Source organism: Hordeum vulgare, chromosome 1H (genome assembly GCF_904849725.1).
Source record: "Hordeum vulgare subsp. vulgare chromosome 1H, MorexV3_pseudomolecules_assembly, whole genome shotgun sequence".
Classification (NCBI taxonomy): Eukaryota; Viridiplantae; Streptophyta; class Magnoliopsida; order Poales; family Poaceae; genus Hordeum; species Hordeum vulgare.
Window position 1 is genome coordinate 159,803,226 of NC_058518.1, and position 15,662 is coordinate 159,818,887.

Consider the following 15,662-nt stretch of genomic DNA (forward strand, 5'->3'; position numbering starts at 1 on the left):
GTTCAATTTCTTCACCACCCACATCTGAAGGGGTGGCAAAGAGTTCCTCATCCTGCGAGCACCCTATGAGAATGGAGGAATTGAAGCTAATGCACTTTATTTCACGGTAGGGGGTTAGAGTACTCAAATGAATAGGTAGAGAAACTCTTTGAGGACTTATGAACATAATGATTTGAGGAATAACACTCATATTCATGTCCCTTGTAGTTTCCCTGCATATCAGAAGCATTAGAGCGAGTACGAGCATAATATTTACCATTTTAGGAATTTGATCCTCGTGAAGACTTTGGTCCACCTGAGGAATTTGATCCGGGGTTCTGATTCTTCACAGGTGGTGTCATGAGGACATTCACCTCAAGATTTTCCAAGCAACTTTTGGGGACACAAATTTTCCTCAAGGGTGGTCCATTCCTGCATTTAGTTCCAACATATCGAGCAAATACTTCACCAGATTGATTTTTGAACAGTTTATAGTTGGAGTCAAATGACTCATCAGAGGAATAGGACATTTCACATGCAAAGCCTGTTAGAGTGGATGGATCAACGGGAGGGCCTTAGCAGCAACCCATGAGGTTGTGGGGTACTGCTCAGGTTTCCAGTATGATCCATCGGCATTTAATTTCCTCTCAAAGGCAATGCCTTCTTTCCTCGGGTTCCTGTTCAGAATCTGCTTTTTGAGCACATCTCAAAGGGTTTGATGCCCTTTGAGACTTTTGTATATGCATGTCACATACAATTCCTTCAACCCTACATTTTCGTCAGTAGCATTTGTGGTTTCTTCAAGTGAAGAATTTGATACCACATGAACAGTTGAAGAATTTGTAGCAATAGAAGCATTTGATGATTCTGGTGAAGAATTAGCAATTTCACGCTCGATGCATTTCAGACATGGTGAAATGAACTCAACTTGAGCGGTACTGATCTGTTGAGCAAGCAATGAATCATTTTCCATTCGAAGATCATGAGACATTCTTAACTTCTCAAGATCAAGCTTCCTTTTAAGAAATTCATAGGAAAGTTTCTCATGATCAGCCAAGAGTGTGCCATAACGATCTTGAAGACTATCAAATCTAGACTCAAGACTTTTTACATCTTCAGTGAGGATTTGAGTACGATTCATTTCTTTGTTCAACATATCATCACTTCTGTCTATCAGTTTCTAAAGTTTTTCAATGGCACTTTGTTGCTTAGTGGCAATGTTGGCAAGTTTATAGTAACTGGGTTTTTGATAATCATCAGGTTCACAGTCACTAGAATTGGAGGAGGAATTATGGTTTGGTACCTTTTTACCTTTTTCCATGAAGCAATAGGTTGGAGCGAAGTCATTAGCATATTCATCAGTATAGATAGTGTTGTCCTTTTCTTCAAGGTTGAAGATTGACTTGCTGATGATTGTTGTAGCCAGTGCAAGACTTGCCACACCCGAATCTAACTCCACTTCAGAACCTTCATCTTCATCACATTCCTCATATTCTTCTTCAGAATCCATTTCCTTGCCAATGAGTGCCCGAGCCTTTCTGAAACTGGTCTTCTTGTGCGATGAGGATTTTGAAGATTTCTTCTTTTTCTTCGAGTCATCAGAACTTTCATCCTTGTATTTCTTCTTCCTTGATTCTTTCACCCAACGAGGATAATCAGCAATGTTGTGAACATATTTCTTGCATTTGTGGCAGGTTCGTTTCTTGTAGTCCTCACATGAAGATTCTGATTTCCTCATATCACCTCTTGTAGATTTTCTGAACTGGCCACGCTTTGTGAACTTCTGGAATTTCCTCACGAGCATTGCAAGTTCCTGTCCAAGTTCTTCAAGGTCACCAATGCTGCAATGTGAGTCTTCTTTTTCAGGTGAGGAAATATCCTTAGCCTTCAGCACACGAGATCTTGAGTAGCTTGGTCCATACAGATCTATCTTTCCTTCTTGTTGGAATTCATGAGTATTGAGTCTCTCAAGTATATCAGCAGGATCAAGCATCTTGTAGTGATGTCTCTAGCTCCCAGTGAGAGTTCATCAAAACCAGTGTATCAAATGATGGATCAAGAGATCGTAGCAGTTTCTTCACAACTTCTTGGTCAGTGATGTCTCTAGCTCCCAGTGATTGCAGTTCATTTGAGATGTCAGTGAGGCGATCAAAGGTATCTTGGCAACTTTCATTGTCAAGCTTGTTGAAGCCATTGAAGGGATTGTGAAGAACATCGACACAAGAGTCACGCTGTGTTGAGACTCCCTCATTGAGTTTGGACAGCCTATCCCAGATAAGCTTAGCAGTGCCCAAATCACTCACTCTGCCATACTGACCTTTGCTGAGGTGGCCACAGATGATATTCTTCGCTTGTGAGTCAAGTTGCTTGAACTTCTTCACATCAGCGGCAGAGGTGTAGAAGTGATAGAGGGAAGACCATTTTTGACAATACACCAGAGATCATTCTGAATAGCTTGAAGATGCATTTGCATCTTGGTCTTCCAATAGGGAAGTCCATTCCTTCGAAGGAAGGACATCCTGCAGTAACCTTGATCATACCTGCGGTCGACATAACTAAAACTCCACGCGGTTAAACCAAAATCACACAGAACAAGGGAGTACCTTGCTCTCATACCAATTGAAAGTGCGTTATATCGACTAGAGGGGGGTGAAAAGGAGATTTTTATAATTTCTTCACTGAGGAAATTCCTGTGAGGAAACTCCATAGTTATGAACTGAGTGCAGCAAAAATAATATAGGATCAGGTGTAAAAAAAACTTCTACAACAAAGTACTAGATGAGATTTCAGAGATTCGGTTTGCACAGTTCGCAAGTGTAGAGTAAACACGTGAAGATTTACTCAAGTGAAGAATTTGAGGTTGAGGAAATTTAGAGAAAGTCTTCAGACAAATTCTTCAAACAGTACAGATGAGAGTCTTCAACATACAATTGAGGAAATGAAAGAGTTGAAGAAATAGAACCCGTAGCTCGATGAAGACAGTTGATGATGACCTAGTTCCAACTATTGTGACAGTTGTACATCAGGTTCGGAGCGGCTTGGTATTGAAACCAAAGGACACACATTCCCGGGACACACAGTCCCTACCATATTCTCCTTAAGCAAAGGACACACAGTCCTTGCCCAACACTTGTGGTAAGTCTTCACAGCAGACTTCCAAACCCTCACAAACTCGGTCACCCGGCGATCCACAATTGACTGCTGGATGCTCTAGACCATGATGCCTAACCGTTTGGAGGATGCACAGTCCTAAAAGGTAACAAGCGTCGATTCCACACAGGAACAACTTCTTCAGTGATGCTTAATCACTTGGGTTTTGTGGTTTGGGTTTGGTGTTTGGAGTATTTCCTCACTTTATGATTTTCTCTCGAAGACTCTGAGGAATTTGGTTTGCTCTAGATGACAAGTGTCAGTTTCTCTCAGAGCAGCCAACTAGCAAGTGGTTGTGGGGGGCTATTTATAGCCTAGGAGCATCCCGACATGATTTGACATAAATGCCCTTAAATAATATGATCGTTGGGTGGATAAGATTAGTGAGGTGACGCGTGGCACGACAACGATCGGAACTTTCAACTGTGAAAGTCCTCATGTCTCTCATATTCCTCACTTTGAGGCTTTGGTAGATTTAGGCTTGGGTTGAGCATCATGAGGAAAATCATTCCGTAGTTTTACCTCAACCCCCTTTAATAGTACGGTGTTCCTATGTCTCAAGTGTAAAGAAAATGAAACAGAAAGAGTAAATCTTCATGCTTCAAAGTCTTCAGAGTGTTTTCTTCAGGACACACCGAATTCCTCATCTTCAATACCTTCATGAGGAATATCAATTTCTTCACAACTTCTTCATGATTAAAGTCTCCAAGGAACGACGAAAGTCTTCACCCGAAGACATACATTTTTAGGGGTCGTTATTCATGAGATAATTCAAACTCCTCAGCGACTTATAGAGCCTCTGTACATTCACAAACATATCAGTCTCTTAACCTATAAGTCTTCAAAGCACCAAAATCACTAAGGGGCACTAGATGCACTTACACTCTCGGCGCTACCACCTTCACTTTTCCCACCAATGTCAAGCTGATCCCCGTTCGGCACGGGTGAATGCATGTTTGTACACTCCTACAAGATGTAAAAACAGCAAAGCAGTCGCCCGAAGATTTAATCACTCGACAAGGATATGAAAGTAATCGGCAAGGAAATAACTCGCCAAGTTTCGTGGCTTGTTTTCAGCAGAGAAAGGCAAGACCCGCTTGGCCCCTAATGGATTGTCGCGGGCTCCAGTGATGCCCTTGAGCCATTGAGCAACCGTTTCTTCAGAAACCTCCTCTGCGTGGGACCGAGTGGAATCCTCAGGGCCCGAATAATGCCACATGGCCTGATCCCTCGCCTGAAGAGGCTGAATATGCTGATCCCAGTCACTCCACCACGGACCAAGTTAACCACCTCATTTACCACAATCCCTACCTGAACCTTATCCTCAACTGACACGTTTATTGTTCTAGGAACAGTTGGTCGCTCCAAAGTGAATGGGGGAAGGTCAGTCAACATATTTGGAGATGCAATATCATTAGAGTAAAACCAAGTTGGCTGCCAGCTCCGGACTAACTCGGGAATGGTCATGTGAGGATACATACTCCTACTCCTCTCCGGAATACTCATACCACTACACAACTAAATGACATGAGTTCTACTATCACTCGTATTAGCTTTCTTCACCGGCTGGCAGCGCACAATGAAGATGTGTTTAAACAGTCCCCAATGAGGGGGACAACCCAAAAAGCATTCGCACAACATTATGAATGCGTCAAGGTATGTAATGGAATTGGGAGGAAGATGATGAAGTTGCGCACCAAAGTAATTCAGAAAACCGCGGATGAAAGGATGAGGGGGAAAAGAAAAACCTCGCTCACTGTGAGTAAGGAGGAGGACCCGTTCTCCTTCGCCTGGCTTCGTCTCGACCTTCCCTTTAGGCAGCCACCATGACTTCTCAGTTATCATCCCGTGTTCGACGAGCTCCAGAACAACCTCCTTCCGGAGGGTCGGCGGGAGAAAATCTCCGTGGATCCACCCTAGCGGCAACGCGGATCGGTCGCCTGACTTCTTTGACTTTCCATCCTTTTTGGCGAGCTCAAGCTTGCTCGTCTTGCCTTTCCTCATCTCAGCGGTGGCGGAGGCAGATCAAAGCAGCACCTGTAGAGCGGATATGGAGAGGAAAGAGAGGATAATCAAGAAAAGGAACTGCTCCAACCCTAGCTCCGGAAGTCTATGACCATCCTATAGCCAGTAATAATCCTTTGTGGGATTAGTTCATCCTTATCATTAGGAACAACGGTGATACCTCCCTTCTTAGGTACGCAATGTACTGGACTTACCCAATCACTATGAGCAACAGGATAAATGATTCCTGCTTCCAGAAGCTTTCATATTTCTTTTCTAACGACCTCTTTCATCTTAGGATTTAATCTCCTTTGATGATCAGCAACTGGTTTGAAGTCAGGTTCAGTTTTAATCTTATGCTGACATAGAGTAGGACTAATACCCTTAAGATCATCAAGAGTATATCCAATAGCAGCACGGTGCTTCCTCAGAGTTCTTAGTAACTTCTTCTCTTCTTGCTCTGAGAGGAGAGCACTAATAATGACAGAATATATCTCCTTCTCATCAAGATAGGCATACTTAAGAGTATCAGGCAACTGTTTAAGCTCGAACACAGGATCACCCTTTGGTGGAGGAGGATCCCCAAGCAGTTCAACAGGCAGATTATTCTTGAGAATAGGATATTGTTCTAAGACAATTTTATCTATCTCATCTCTCTCCTCCATATGCATATCATTTTCATGCTCAAGCAAATATTGCTCTAAAGGATCCGTAGGAGGTACGGCAATAGAGGCAAGAGCAATGATTTCATCCCTACCAGACGACTCTCTTTCATGGGGTTGTCTTCCAAACATGGAGAAGTTAAATTCATGAGACACACCCTCGAAACTAACAGTGACGGTCTGCTTAATGCAATTAATGTGAGCATTGACAGTGTTGAGAAAGGGTCTACCAAATATGATGGGACAAAAGCTATCTTGTGAAGTACCAAGGACGAGGAAATCAGTAGGATACTTCGTCTTACCACACAGGACTTCTACGTCTCTCACAATTCCCAGAGGGTAGATAGTGTCTCTATTAGCTAGCGTAATAGTGACATCAATGGGTTCTAACTCAGTAGGTGCAATATCATCTTTGATTTCATCATATAAGGAATGGGGTATTGCACTAACACTAGCTCCCATATCACATAAACCATGGTAACAGTTATCTCCTATCTTGACAGAAACAACGGGCAGGCCAACTACAGGTCCGTATTTGTCTTTCGCGTGAGGTTTAGCAATTCTAGCGGAGTCCTCACAGAATTTGATAACATGCCCATCTATGTCTTCGGCTCAGAGATCTTTGATAATAGCAACACTAGGTTCAACTCTAATCTCCTCAGGGGGTGCAAGTGGTCTAATGTAACCCCTATGTATCACAGTTGGTGCTTTAGAATAATCCTTTATCCTAGCAGGGTATGGTGGTTTCTCAGTGTAAGCACAAGGAACAACAGGATCACTAAAAGCAATGACTTTCTCCTCAACTAGATTGGTTTTGGCTATGTTGCTTTCTACAGGATGATGATATTTAAACCACTTCTTTTTGGGAAGATCAACATGAGCAGCAAAAGATTCACATAGAGAAGCTACTATCTCAGAGTCAAGTCCATACTTAGCGCTAAAATCTCTAAAATTGTTTGTCTCAACAAAAGATTTAACGCAATCAAACTGGAAATTCATACCTGACTCCTTACCTTCCTCTAGCTCCCAATCTTCAGAGTTACTTGTGATCAATATACTTCTTCATAAAAGAACCGGTACAAGAAGTGTCAAGCATGGTACGATCTTCATGAGAAAGCCGAGCATAAAAGTTTTGAGTGATGATTTCTCTCGAGAGCTCATGATTGGGGCATGAATATAGCATTGATTTAAGCCTCCCCCAAGCTTGAGGTATGCTTTCCCTGTCACGAGGCCAAAATTTATAAATAAAGTTCCGATCACGATGTACTAAATGCATAGGATAAAACTTTTGATGAAATTCCAATTTCAACCGATTGTAGTCCCATAATCAAGTATCATCACATAGCCTATACCATGTCAACGCCTTATCCTTCAAAGATAAAGGAAAGACTTTCTTATTTACCTCATCGTCGGGCAAACCTGCAAGCTTAAATAAACCACAAACTTCATCTACATAGATCAGATGCAAGTCTGGATGTGAAGATCCATCTCGTGTAAAAGGATTAGCCAGCAGTTTCTCAAGCATACCCGAAGGAATTTCATAAAATATATTTTCAGTAGGTACCTCAGGTCGAGGAACAACTCCTCGTTCTTCCATTCATGGTGAAGAGACCCCGAACAAACTCCTCAAAGGAACAGTTTCCATAGTGACAAGTGACAATAAATTTCAGCACAGTATAAAAAATGTTTCCTTACCAATTTCCACTTACCAAAGGCGCTTCACTCCCCGGAAACGGCGCCAGAAAAGAGTCTTGATGACCCACAAGTATAGGGGATCAACCTTAGTCCTTTCGATAAGTAAGAGTGTCGAACCCAACGAGGAGCATAAGGCTCTAATAAACGGATTTCAGCAAGGTCATAACTGCAAGCACTGAAAGTAGCGGTAATAAGTGATGGTGTAACGAGGTGAAACGTGGCAAGCAAAAAGTAACAAGTAAAAAGTAGTAGCAACGGTGCAGAAAGTGGCCCAATACCCTTTGTAGCAAGGGACAAGCCTGAACAAAGTCTTATAGGAGGAAAAACGCTCCCGAGGACACACAGGAATTTCTGTCATGCTAGTTTCATCATGTTCATATGATTCGCGTTCGTTACCTTGATAGTTTGATATGTGGCTGGACCGGCGCTTGTGTACTACCCTTACTAGGACAAGCATCCCACTTATGATTAACCTCTCTCGCAAGCATCCGCAACTACAAAAGAAGAATTAAGACAACGTCTAACCATAGCATTAAACTAGTGGATCCAAATCAGCCCCTTACGAAGCAACGCATAGACTGGGGTTTAAGCTTCTGTCACTCCAGCAACCCATCATCTACTTACTACTCCCCAATGCCTTCCTCTAGGCCCAAGTATGGTGAAGTGTTATGTAGTCGACGTCCACATAACACCACTAGAGGAAAAGATAACATACAGCATATCAAAATACCAAACGAATATCAAATTCACATGACTATTATCAGCATGACGTATCCCATGTCCTCAGGAACAAAAGTAACTACTCACAAAACATAATCATAATCATGATCACATGTGTAATGAATAGCATCAAGGATCTGAACATAAACTCTTCCACCAAGTAATCCAACTAGCATCAACTACAAAGAGTAATCAACACTACTAGTAACCTTACAAGTACCAATCGGAGTCTTGAGACGGAGATTGGTTACAAGAGATGAACTAGGGATTGGAGAGGAGATGGTGCTGATGAAGACACTGATGAAGATGCCTCCCCTCCGACGAGAGGATGTTGGTGATAACAATGGCGATGATTTCCCCCTCCGAGAGGGAAGTTTCCCCGGCAGGATCGTCCTGTCGGAGCTCTAGATTGGATCTGCTCAAGTTCCGCCTCGTGGCGGCGGCGAAACCACGAAAAAGCTCCCGAATGATTTTTTTTTTCTGGAACGAAACCCTTGATATAGCAAAAGGGGGGAGCTAGTGGGCCGTCAGGGAGCCCACAATCCCCCACTCTGCCACCAAGGGGGTGGCGGTGGCAGGGCTTGTGGCGCCCTGGCATCCCCCCTCTGGTACTTCTTTCGCCCAGTATTTTTTATATAATCCCAAAAAAATCCACGTAACTTTTCAGGGCATTTGGAGATGTGCAGAATAGAGGACTAAGATTTGCTCCTTTTCTAGTCCGGAATTCCAGCTGCCTGAATTCTCCCTCTTCAAATAAACCTTGCAAAATAAGAGAGAAAATGCATGAATATGGTACCACAAAGTAATATAACATCCCAGCAAGCAATAAATATCAACATGAAAGCATGATGCAAAATGGACGTATCAAGCCCCCACAACCGATAAGCACCTCCAATCCGACTAAGATTGATGTTCCAACAGTCGTTGATTTAGTCATGGAAGTTCTGGTGATCACGTCTGATTGGACAATACCATACATTGCATACATTCTGAGGCGAGAAGTCCCACAATATGAAGCTGAATCTAAGCAGATTGTCTACAGATCAATGGCTTTTACTATGATGGGCGATCAACTTTACAGAGAAAGTGTAACTGGTGTAGCTCAATGGTGCATCTCCCCTAAGGAAGGTCGACTGATCCTGGAGGAAATCCACTTGGGGACATGTGGTCATCATGCGTCCTCGCGGACTATTGTTGCCAAAGCATACCGAGCTAGTTTCTTTTGGACACGCACTAACGAGATGGCTAAAGATATCGTTGATCACTGTGAAGGCTGCCAGTTCTACTCTAACTTATCTCACAAGCCTTCGTTTGCCTTGAAGACTATCCCACTCGTCTAGCCGTTTGCTATTTGGGGTTTGGATATGGTCGGTCCTTTCCGAACAGGCCAGAGTGGATTCACACACGTGCTTGTTGCAGTCGATAGGTTCACTAAATGGATCAAAGTCAAACCTATAAAGAAGACAGACTTGCGCACCGACATCAAGTTCATGAAGGAAATAACATTCTCGGACGGAGTTCCTCATAGCATCATAACAGACAATGGTTCTAACTTCGACTCGGAAGAGTTCAAACGCTTTTGCTCTACTCAAGGCACCCGATTGGATTATGCATCCCTCGCACACCCCCAAACCAATGGACAAGCTAAGCGGGCGAATGGCCTTATCCTTCAAGGGTTGAAGCCTCGACTCATGCGAGACTTGGAACATGCAGCTGGAGCTTGGGTATCTGAATTACCGTCTATTGTGTGGGGCTTGAGGACAACTCCCAACCGGTCGACTGGACGCACACCCTTCTTCTTGGTGTATGGAGCTGAAGCCTTCTTACCGAGTGATCTTCTTCACAATTCTCCTCGTGTGGATCTATATTCTGAGGTCGAGGCTGAACTGGTGCGGCTGGGCGGAGTAGATCTCTTAGAAGAAGAGTGTGGACTGGCCTTGATTCGGTCAATAGTATACCAACACGATCTACGTCGCTTCCACGCGAGGCATGTCACGAGTCAGGCGTTCCACGAAGGCGATCCGGTGCTCCGAGTGGATCAACAGCGGCCTCACAAGCTCGCCCCCACATGGGAAGGACCTTTCGTCATCACCAAAGTATTGAATAATGGAGCCTACCACCTTTACAATCTCAACAATAGAATCGATGAACCACATGCTTGGAATACAGACCTACTCCGATGCTTTTATGCATGATAACCGATTTTTTTGATGTAATAAGAGAGTTTTCTGAACAATGTTGCTTGTCAAAGGCAAGATTCCTATAGTTTTTGTCGATTCCGATCGTGCAATTTCACACTCAAATATACTCTGAGTGACGAGTAATCCTCTCACTCGGGGGCTTAGCCGCGAACCAGTCTTCGCCTAAGTATAAAACTCACTCCGAGTGACGAGCAAACCTCTCACTCGGGGGCTTAACTGTGAACATGTTTTTGCCAAAGTTAAAAACCTCTCCGAGTGAATAGCAACCTATTTACTCGGATGCTTAGCTATGAACCAGTCTTCGCCTAAGTTTAGAACTCACTCCGAGTGACGAGCAATCCTCTCACTCGGGGGCTTAGGTGCGAACATGTTTTCACCTAAGTTATAAACCTGTCCGAATGAATAGAAACCTATTAACTCGGATGCTTAGCCATGAACCAGTCTTGCCTAAGTTTAGAACTCACTCCGAGTGACAAGCAATCCTCTCACTCGGGGGCTTAGTTGTGAACATGTTTTCGCCTAAGTTAAAAACATCTCCGAGTGAATAGCAACCTATTCACTCGGATGCTTAGCTATGAACCAGTCTTTGCCTAAGTTGAGAACTCACTCAGAGTGACGGGCAATCCTCTCACTTGGGGGCTTAGCTGCGAACATGTCTTCGCCTAAGTATAAATCTTACTCCGAGTGACAAGCAATCCTCTCACTCAAGGGCTTAGTTGTGAACATGTTTTCTCCTAAGTTAAAAACCTCTCCGAGTGAATAGCAACCTATTCACTCGGATCCTTAGCCGCGAACATATCTTCTCCTAAGTATAAAATTACTCCGAGTGATGAGCAATCCTCTCACTCGGGGGCTTAGATGTGACCATGTTTTCACCTTAGCTAAAAACATCTCCGAGTGAATAGCAACCTATTCACTCGGATGCTCAGCCGTGACTCCGTATCGCCTAAGTTTAAAACTCACTCTGAGTGACGAGCGATCCTCTCACTCGGGGGCTTAGCTGCAAACATGTCTTTGCCTAAGTTAGAAAACCCCGCCGAGTGAATAGCAACTTATTCACTCGGGAACTTAGCAGTGAATTAGTCTTTGCCTAAGTTAGACTCCAGGTGGAAAACAATCTTTCCACTCTGACACTTAACTGTGAATTAGACTTCGCTTAGGTAAGGGATTTTCCCGAATGTCAAGAACATTCAAAAAACCAAGCAAACTCAACCAAACACAGATAAACTCAAAGATATCTAGCACGGATTAAAGTTGTTTATGCGGACGAAAGTACTTGTGTTTAACACCCGAACGAAGTTTTAATGCATACATTAACACTCGGCATACCGAGGCGAATAAAAGTTTGGACTGTAATCGAAGTTTCTTTTCACGGCTCACCATCACTCGCGGGCTCAACGAAAGTGTCAAGATCGATCCCATCAACAACGTGAGTGGCCACGTCGATGAAGGTCTCAATGAAGTCCTCAAACCGGAGCTTCTTTGTATTATCCACCTGGAGCGCCTTAATCTTATCTTCCCTAGCCTCCTTGCAATGGACTCGGACGAGCGAAAGAGTCACATCGGCTCCGCAGCCTACAACAGACTTCTTGCACGCATGCAACCTGTTAGGAATCTGGTCCAAGCGGCTCATTATTGACTCCAGCTCAGTTTGGAGGGTGTCTTCAGGCCACAGCTCCTTGTCGATCTTCCCCAACGCGGTTCGCAGTCGGACGGTGTACCCTTGGACCTTCAAAAGACGAGCATTGAGGCCAAACATATTCATGGACACAACATCTGCAACAGGTGACTTGATAGGGTCTAGATGCGGCTCCACTTATTTATTCTCCTTATCAAAATCCTGGCAGAATTCTATGTGAAGAAAAAAATGAAAAGTCAGTCACAATTCATTCAATAAAGTTTGAAGAGATTCACTCGGTGAAAGAAGCGTACCACTGAGTGTGCCGAGCATCTTGCTCACGAAGTTCCCCAGATACTTCTCCGTGGTGTTCCCCCTTTTGGCCCTCTGCTCAAGATTTTTACCCCACTCGGTTCATTCTTTCTTTAGCTTGAGGTTCTCTTATTCTATCTTGCCGACTGCCAAGAGCTTCTTCTCAGCGGCCTTGGATTTCTCCTTAGCCTCTACGAGGACCTTATCCTTATCCGCGAGTGTGTTCTTCAAGAAATTCAGGTCATTGGTTGTCACTTCCAGATCGAGCTGAAGTTGGTTCTTCTCTAATTACAAGTTGGCATACTTAGCTCCAATCTCATAGGTTTTCTAAAAACATCAAGGAAATAGTTCAGTCAACACTAATATTTTTCCACTCCCGAGTGAAGAAGTGCAGTTTAGTCGACCGAATGGCGGCCCGTCGTCCCCACCCACATTCCCCTACAAAGCGTCATATCATGGTTGATGGAAATTATGTCCATGAAACTCGCAGGATAATCCTTGCTCGCTTGGACCTTTCCGTTACTAAGACAAAGATTCAGTGGTGGAGATACTAAAGAAACATATTCACTCGACATAGAGAGTGGCGCAAGTACTCTAAGTACGAAAAAGGACCCTGCGTCCAAGTTCTTAAGACTTTTGCCCTTCGTAAACGGTCGACAATAGTCTCGAGGACTACACCCAGTGGGTGCACTCAGCGTGCCCCCACTGGATACAAAACCACTCGACCAGGTCCGGCCTGGCCGAGTCAAAAAAAGAGCGTGTCTTCCACTCAGACCCCTATCGATGCAAGCACTCGATAGCGGTCTCGAGGACTACAAGCAGTGGGTGCACTCAGCATGCCCCCACTGGATACAAAACCACTCGACCAGGTCCGCCCTGGCTGAGTCAAAAAAAAGAGAAGAGTGTGTCTTCCAATCAGACCCGTGACGATGCAAGCACTCGATAGCGGTCTCGGGGACTACACCCAGTGGGTTCACTCAGTGTGCCCTCACTAGATCAGAAACAAGCAACCATACGACACAAGAAAATACCCATTGGGTGCAAAGTCAAGATGGATAAGATTCAATCGGAAATGAACTTATAATTGCACTTACTCAGACGTTAGCTTGAAGCGTCGAGCTGACATCGTACACCAACTTGCTAGCCTCATACGCCTCCTTGGTCCGCAGCATCATCTGTTCTGCCTTAATCATGCCCTCTTTAGCAGCTCCAGTATGATCTTCCGGGGCACGGTGCAGAGGATATGCAAGCGTTGAAGAAGTCGGTGTTGCAGCAGAGGTAACATGAGTTACCGGAAGAGGCACAGTCGGCATTGTAGTCACAACAATCGAACTGGCTAGAGGAGCACTCGACGCTGGTGTTTCAGGCATGAATTTAGCTTATTCAATAGTCGACCAACGCAGTTATTCATTGTCCTCCAAGAAGATGATGTATGTAGCTATCAATTGACAATGTCAGTTAGTCCAATCGACAAATCATGTCTAGAAAACAGAACAGAATGAAGACTTGTCATACATCATTGGGAGGTGGCCATGTCCACACCATCCAAGTCCATGGGATCCTCTTCATCTCCAGGAGGCGATTTCACCAAGGTAGCAGCTCTGGCAAACAAATTCCAAAGAAAGAAAGAAGTAAACACTCACGCTGGAGCGACTGTCACACCAATCCTCATTCGGGGAAGAGCCTTCCAAGGCTTGGGAGCGTCAAGTTTGGGTTGTTTGGCGGATTTTTCTGCCGACTCAGTTGTGGCAGCTCGGTCATGCTTCACATTCCTAGTGATTGACACTAAGGTATTGCTTGGGGTAGCCGCCGGATCATGGCGATGCTTGGATCAAGACTGGGCGCGGAGGAGACTGGATCTCTTCCTCACTCTCCTCCGAGTCGTCTTCGCTCCCCTCGTTGTCCTCAGCATAGTCGTCGTCGGTGCTGCCACCTTCGCTTTCCCCACCGACATCAAGTTGATCCCCGTTAGGCATGGGTGAATGCATGTTTTTCCACTCCTACAATATGTAAAAATAGCAAAGTCAATCGGCCGAAGATTCAATCACTCGACAAGGATATGAAAGTAATCGACAAGAAAATAACTCAACAAGCTTCGTGGCTTGTTTTCAGCAGAGAAAGGCAAGACCTGCTTGGCTCCTAATGGATTGTTGCAAGCTCCAGTGATGCCTTTGATCTATTGAGCCACGGTTTCTTCAGAAACCTCCTCTGGGTGAGACCGACTGGAATCCTCACGGCCCGAACAATGCCACCTGGCATGATCCCTTGCCTGAAAAGGCTAAATACAACGACTTGGGAATGTTTCAAGCAAGTCCATCCCAGTCACTCCGCCACGGGCCAAGTTAACTACCTCATTTACCAGAATCCCTACCTGAACCTTCTCCTCAGCCGACACGTTTATCGTTCTAGGAATAGTTGGTCACTCCAAAGTGAATGGGAGAAGGCCAGTCGACATATTTGGAGATGCAATATCATTACAGTAAAACCAAGTCGAATACCAGTTCCGGACTGACTTGGGAAGGGTCATATGAATCCCCAGACTACCACATAGCTGAATGACATGAGTTCTACTATCACTCGGATTAGCTTTCTTCACCTATTGGGAGCGCATAGTGAAGATGTGTTTAAACAGTCCCCAATGTGTGGGACATCCCAAAAAGCATTTGCACGATGTTACGAATGCGGCAAGATATGCGATAGAATTACGAGGAAGATGATGAAGTTGCACACCGAAGTAATTCAGAAAACCGCGGATGAAAGCATGAGGGGGCAAAGAAAAACATTGCTTAATGTCAATAAGGAGGAGGACCCGTTCTCCTTCGCGTGGCTCCGGATCGACCTCCCCTTCAGGCAGCCTCAATGAGTTCTCAGTTATCATCCCGTGTTCGATGAGCTCCAGAACATCCTCCTTCCAGACGGTCAACGGGAGAAAATCTTCCTAGATCCACCCTGGCGGCAACGCGGATCGGCCAACTGACTTCTTTGACTTGCCGCCCTTTTTGGCGATCTCAATCTTGCTCGTCTTGCCTTTCGTCATCTTAGCAGTGGCGGAGGAAGATCAAAGCAGCACCTGCGGAGCGGAGATGGAGAGGAAACAGATGAGAATCAAGAAAAGGCACTGCTCCAACCCTAGCACCGGCCGGATTTATAACCACCCGAGTGAGTCACTGACTGGTGGGCCCGCCGGATCTCTGTCTATCCCGATAACAGAGGAGGCGCGATACGTGGCGATAAGGGCGGTGCGATAAACGAGGTGTCGTTATCCCACTCGCCCTGGTTGTTGCGTCATCACCGCACAGCACGTGCTAACCAAAAAATTTG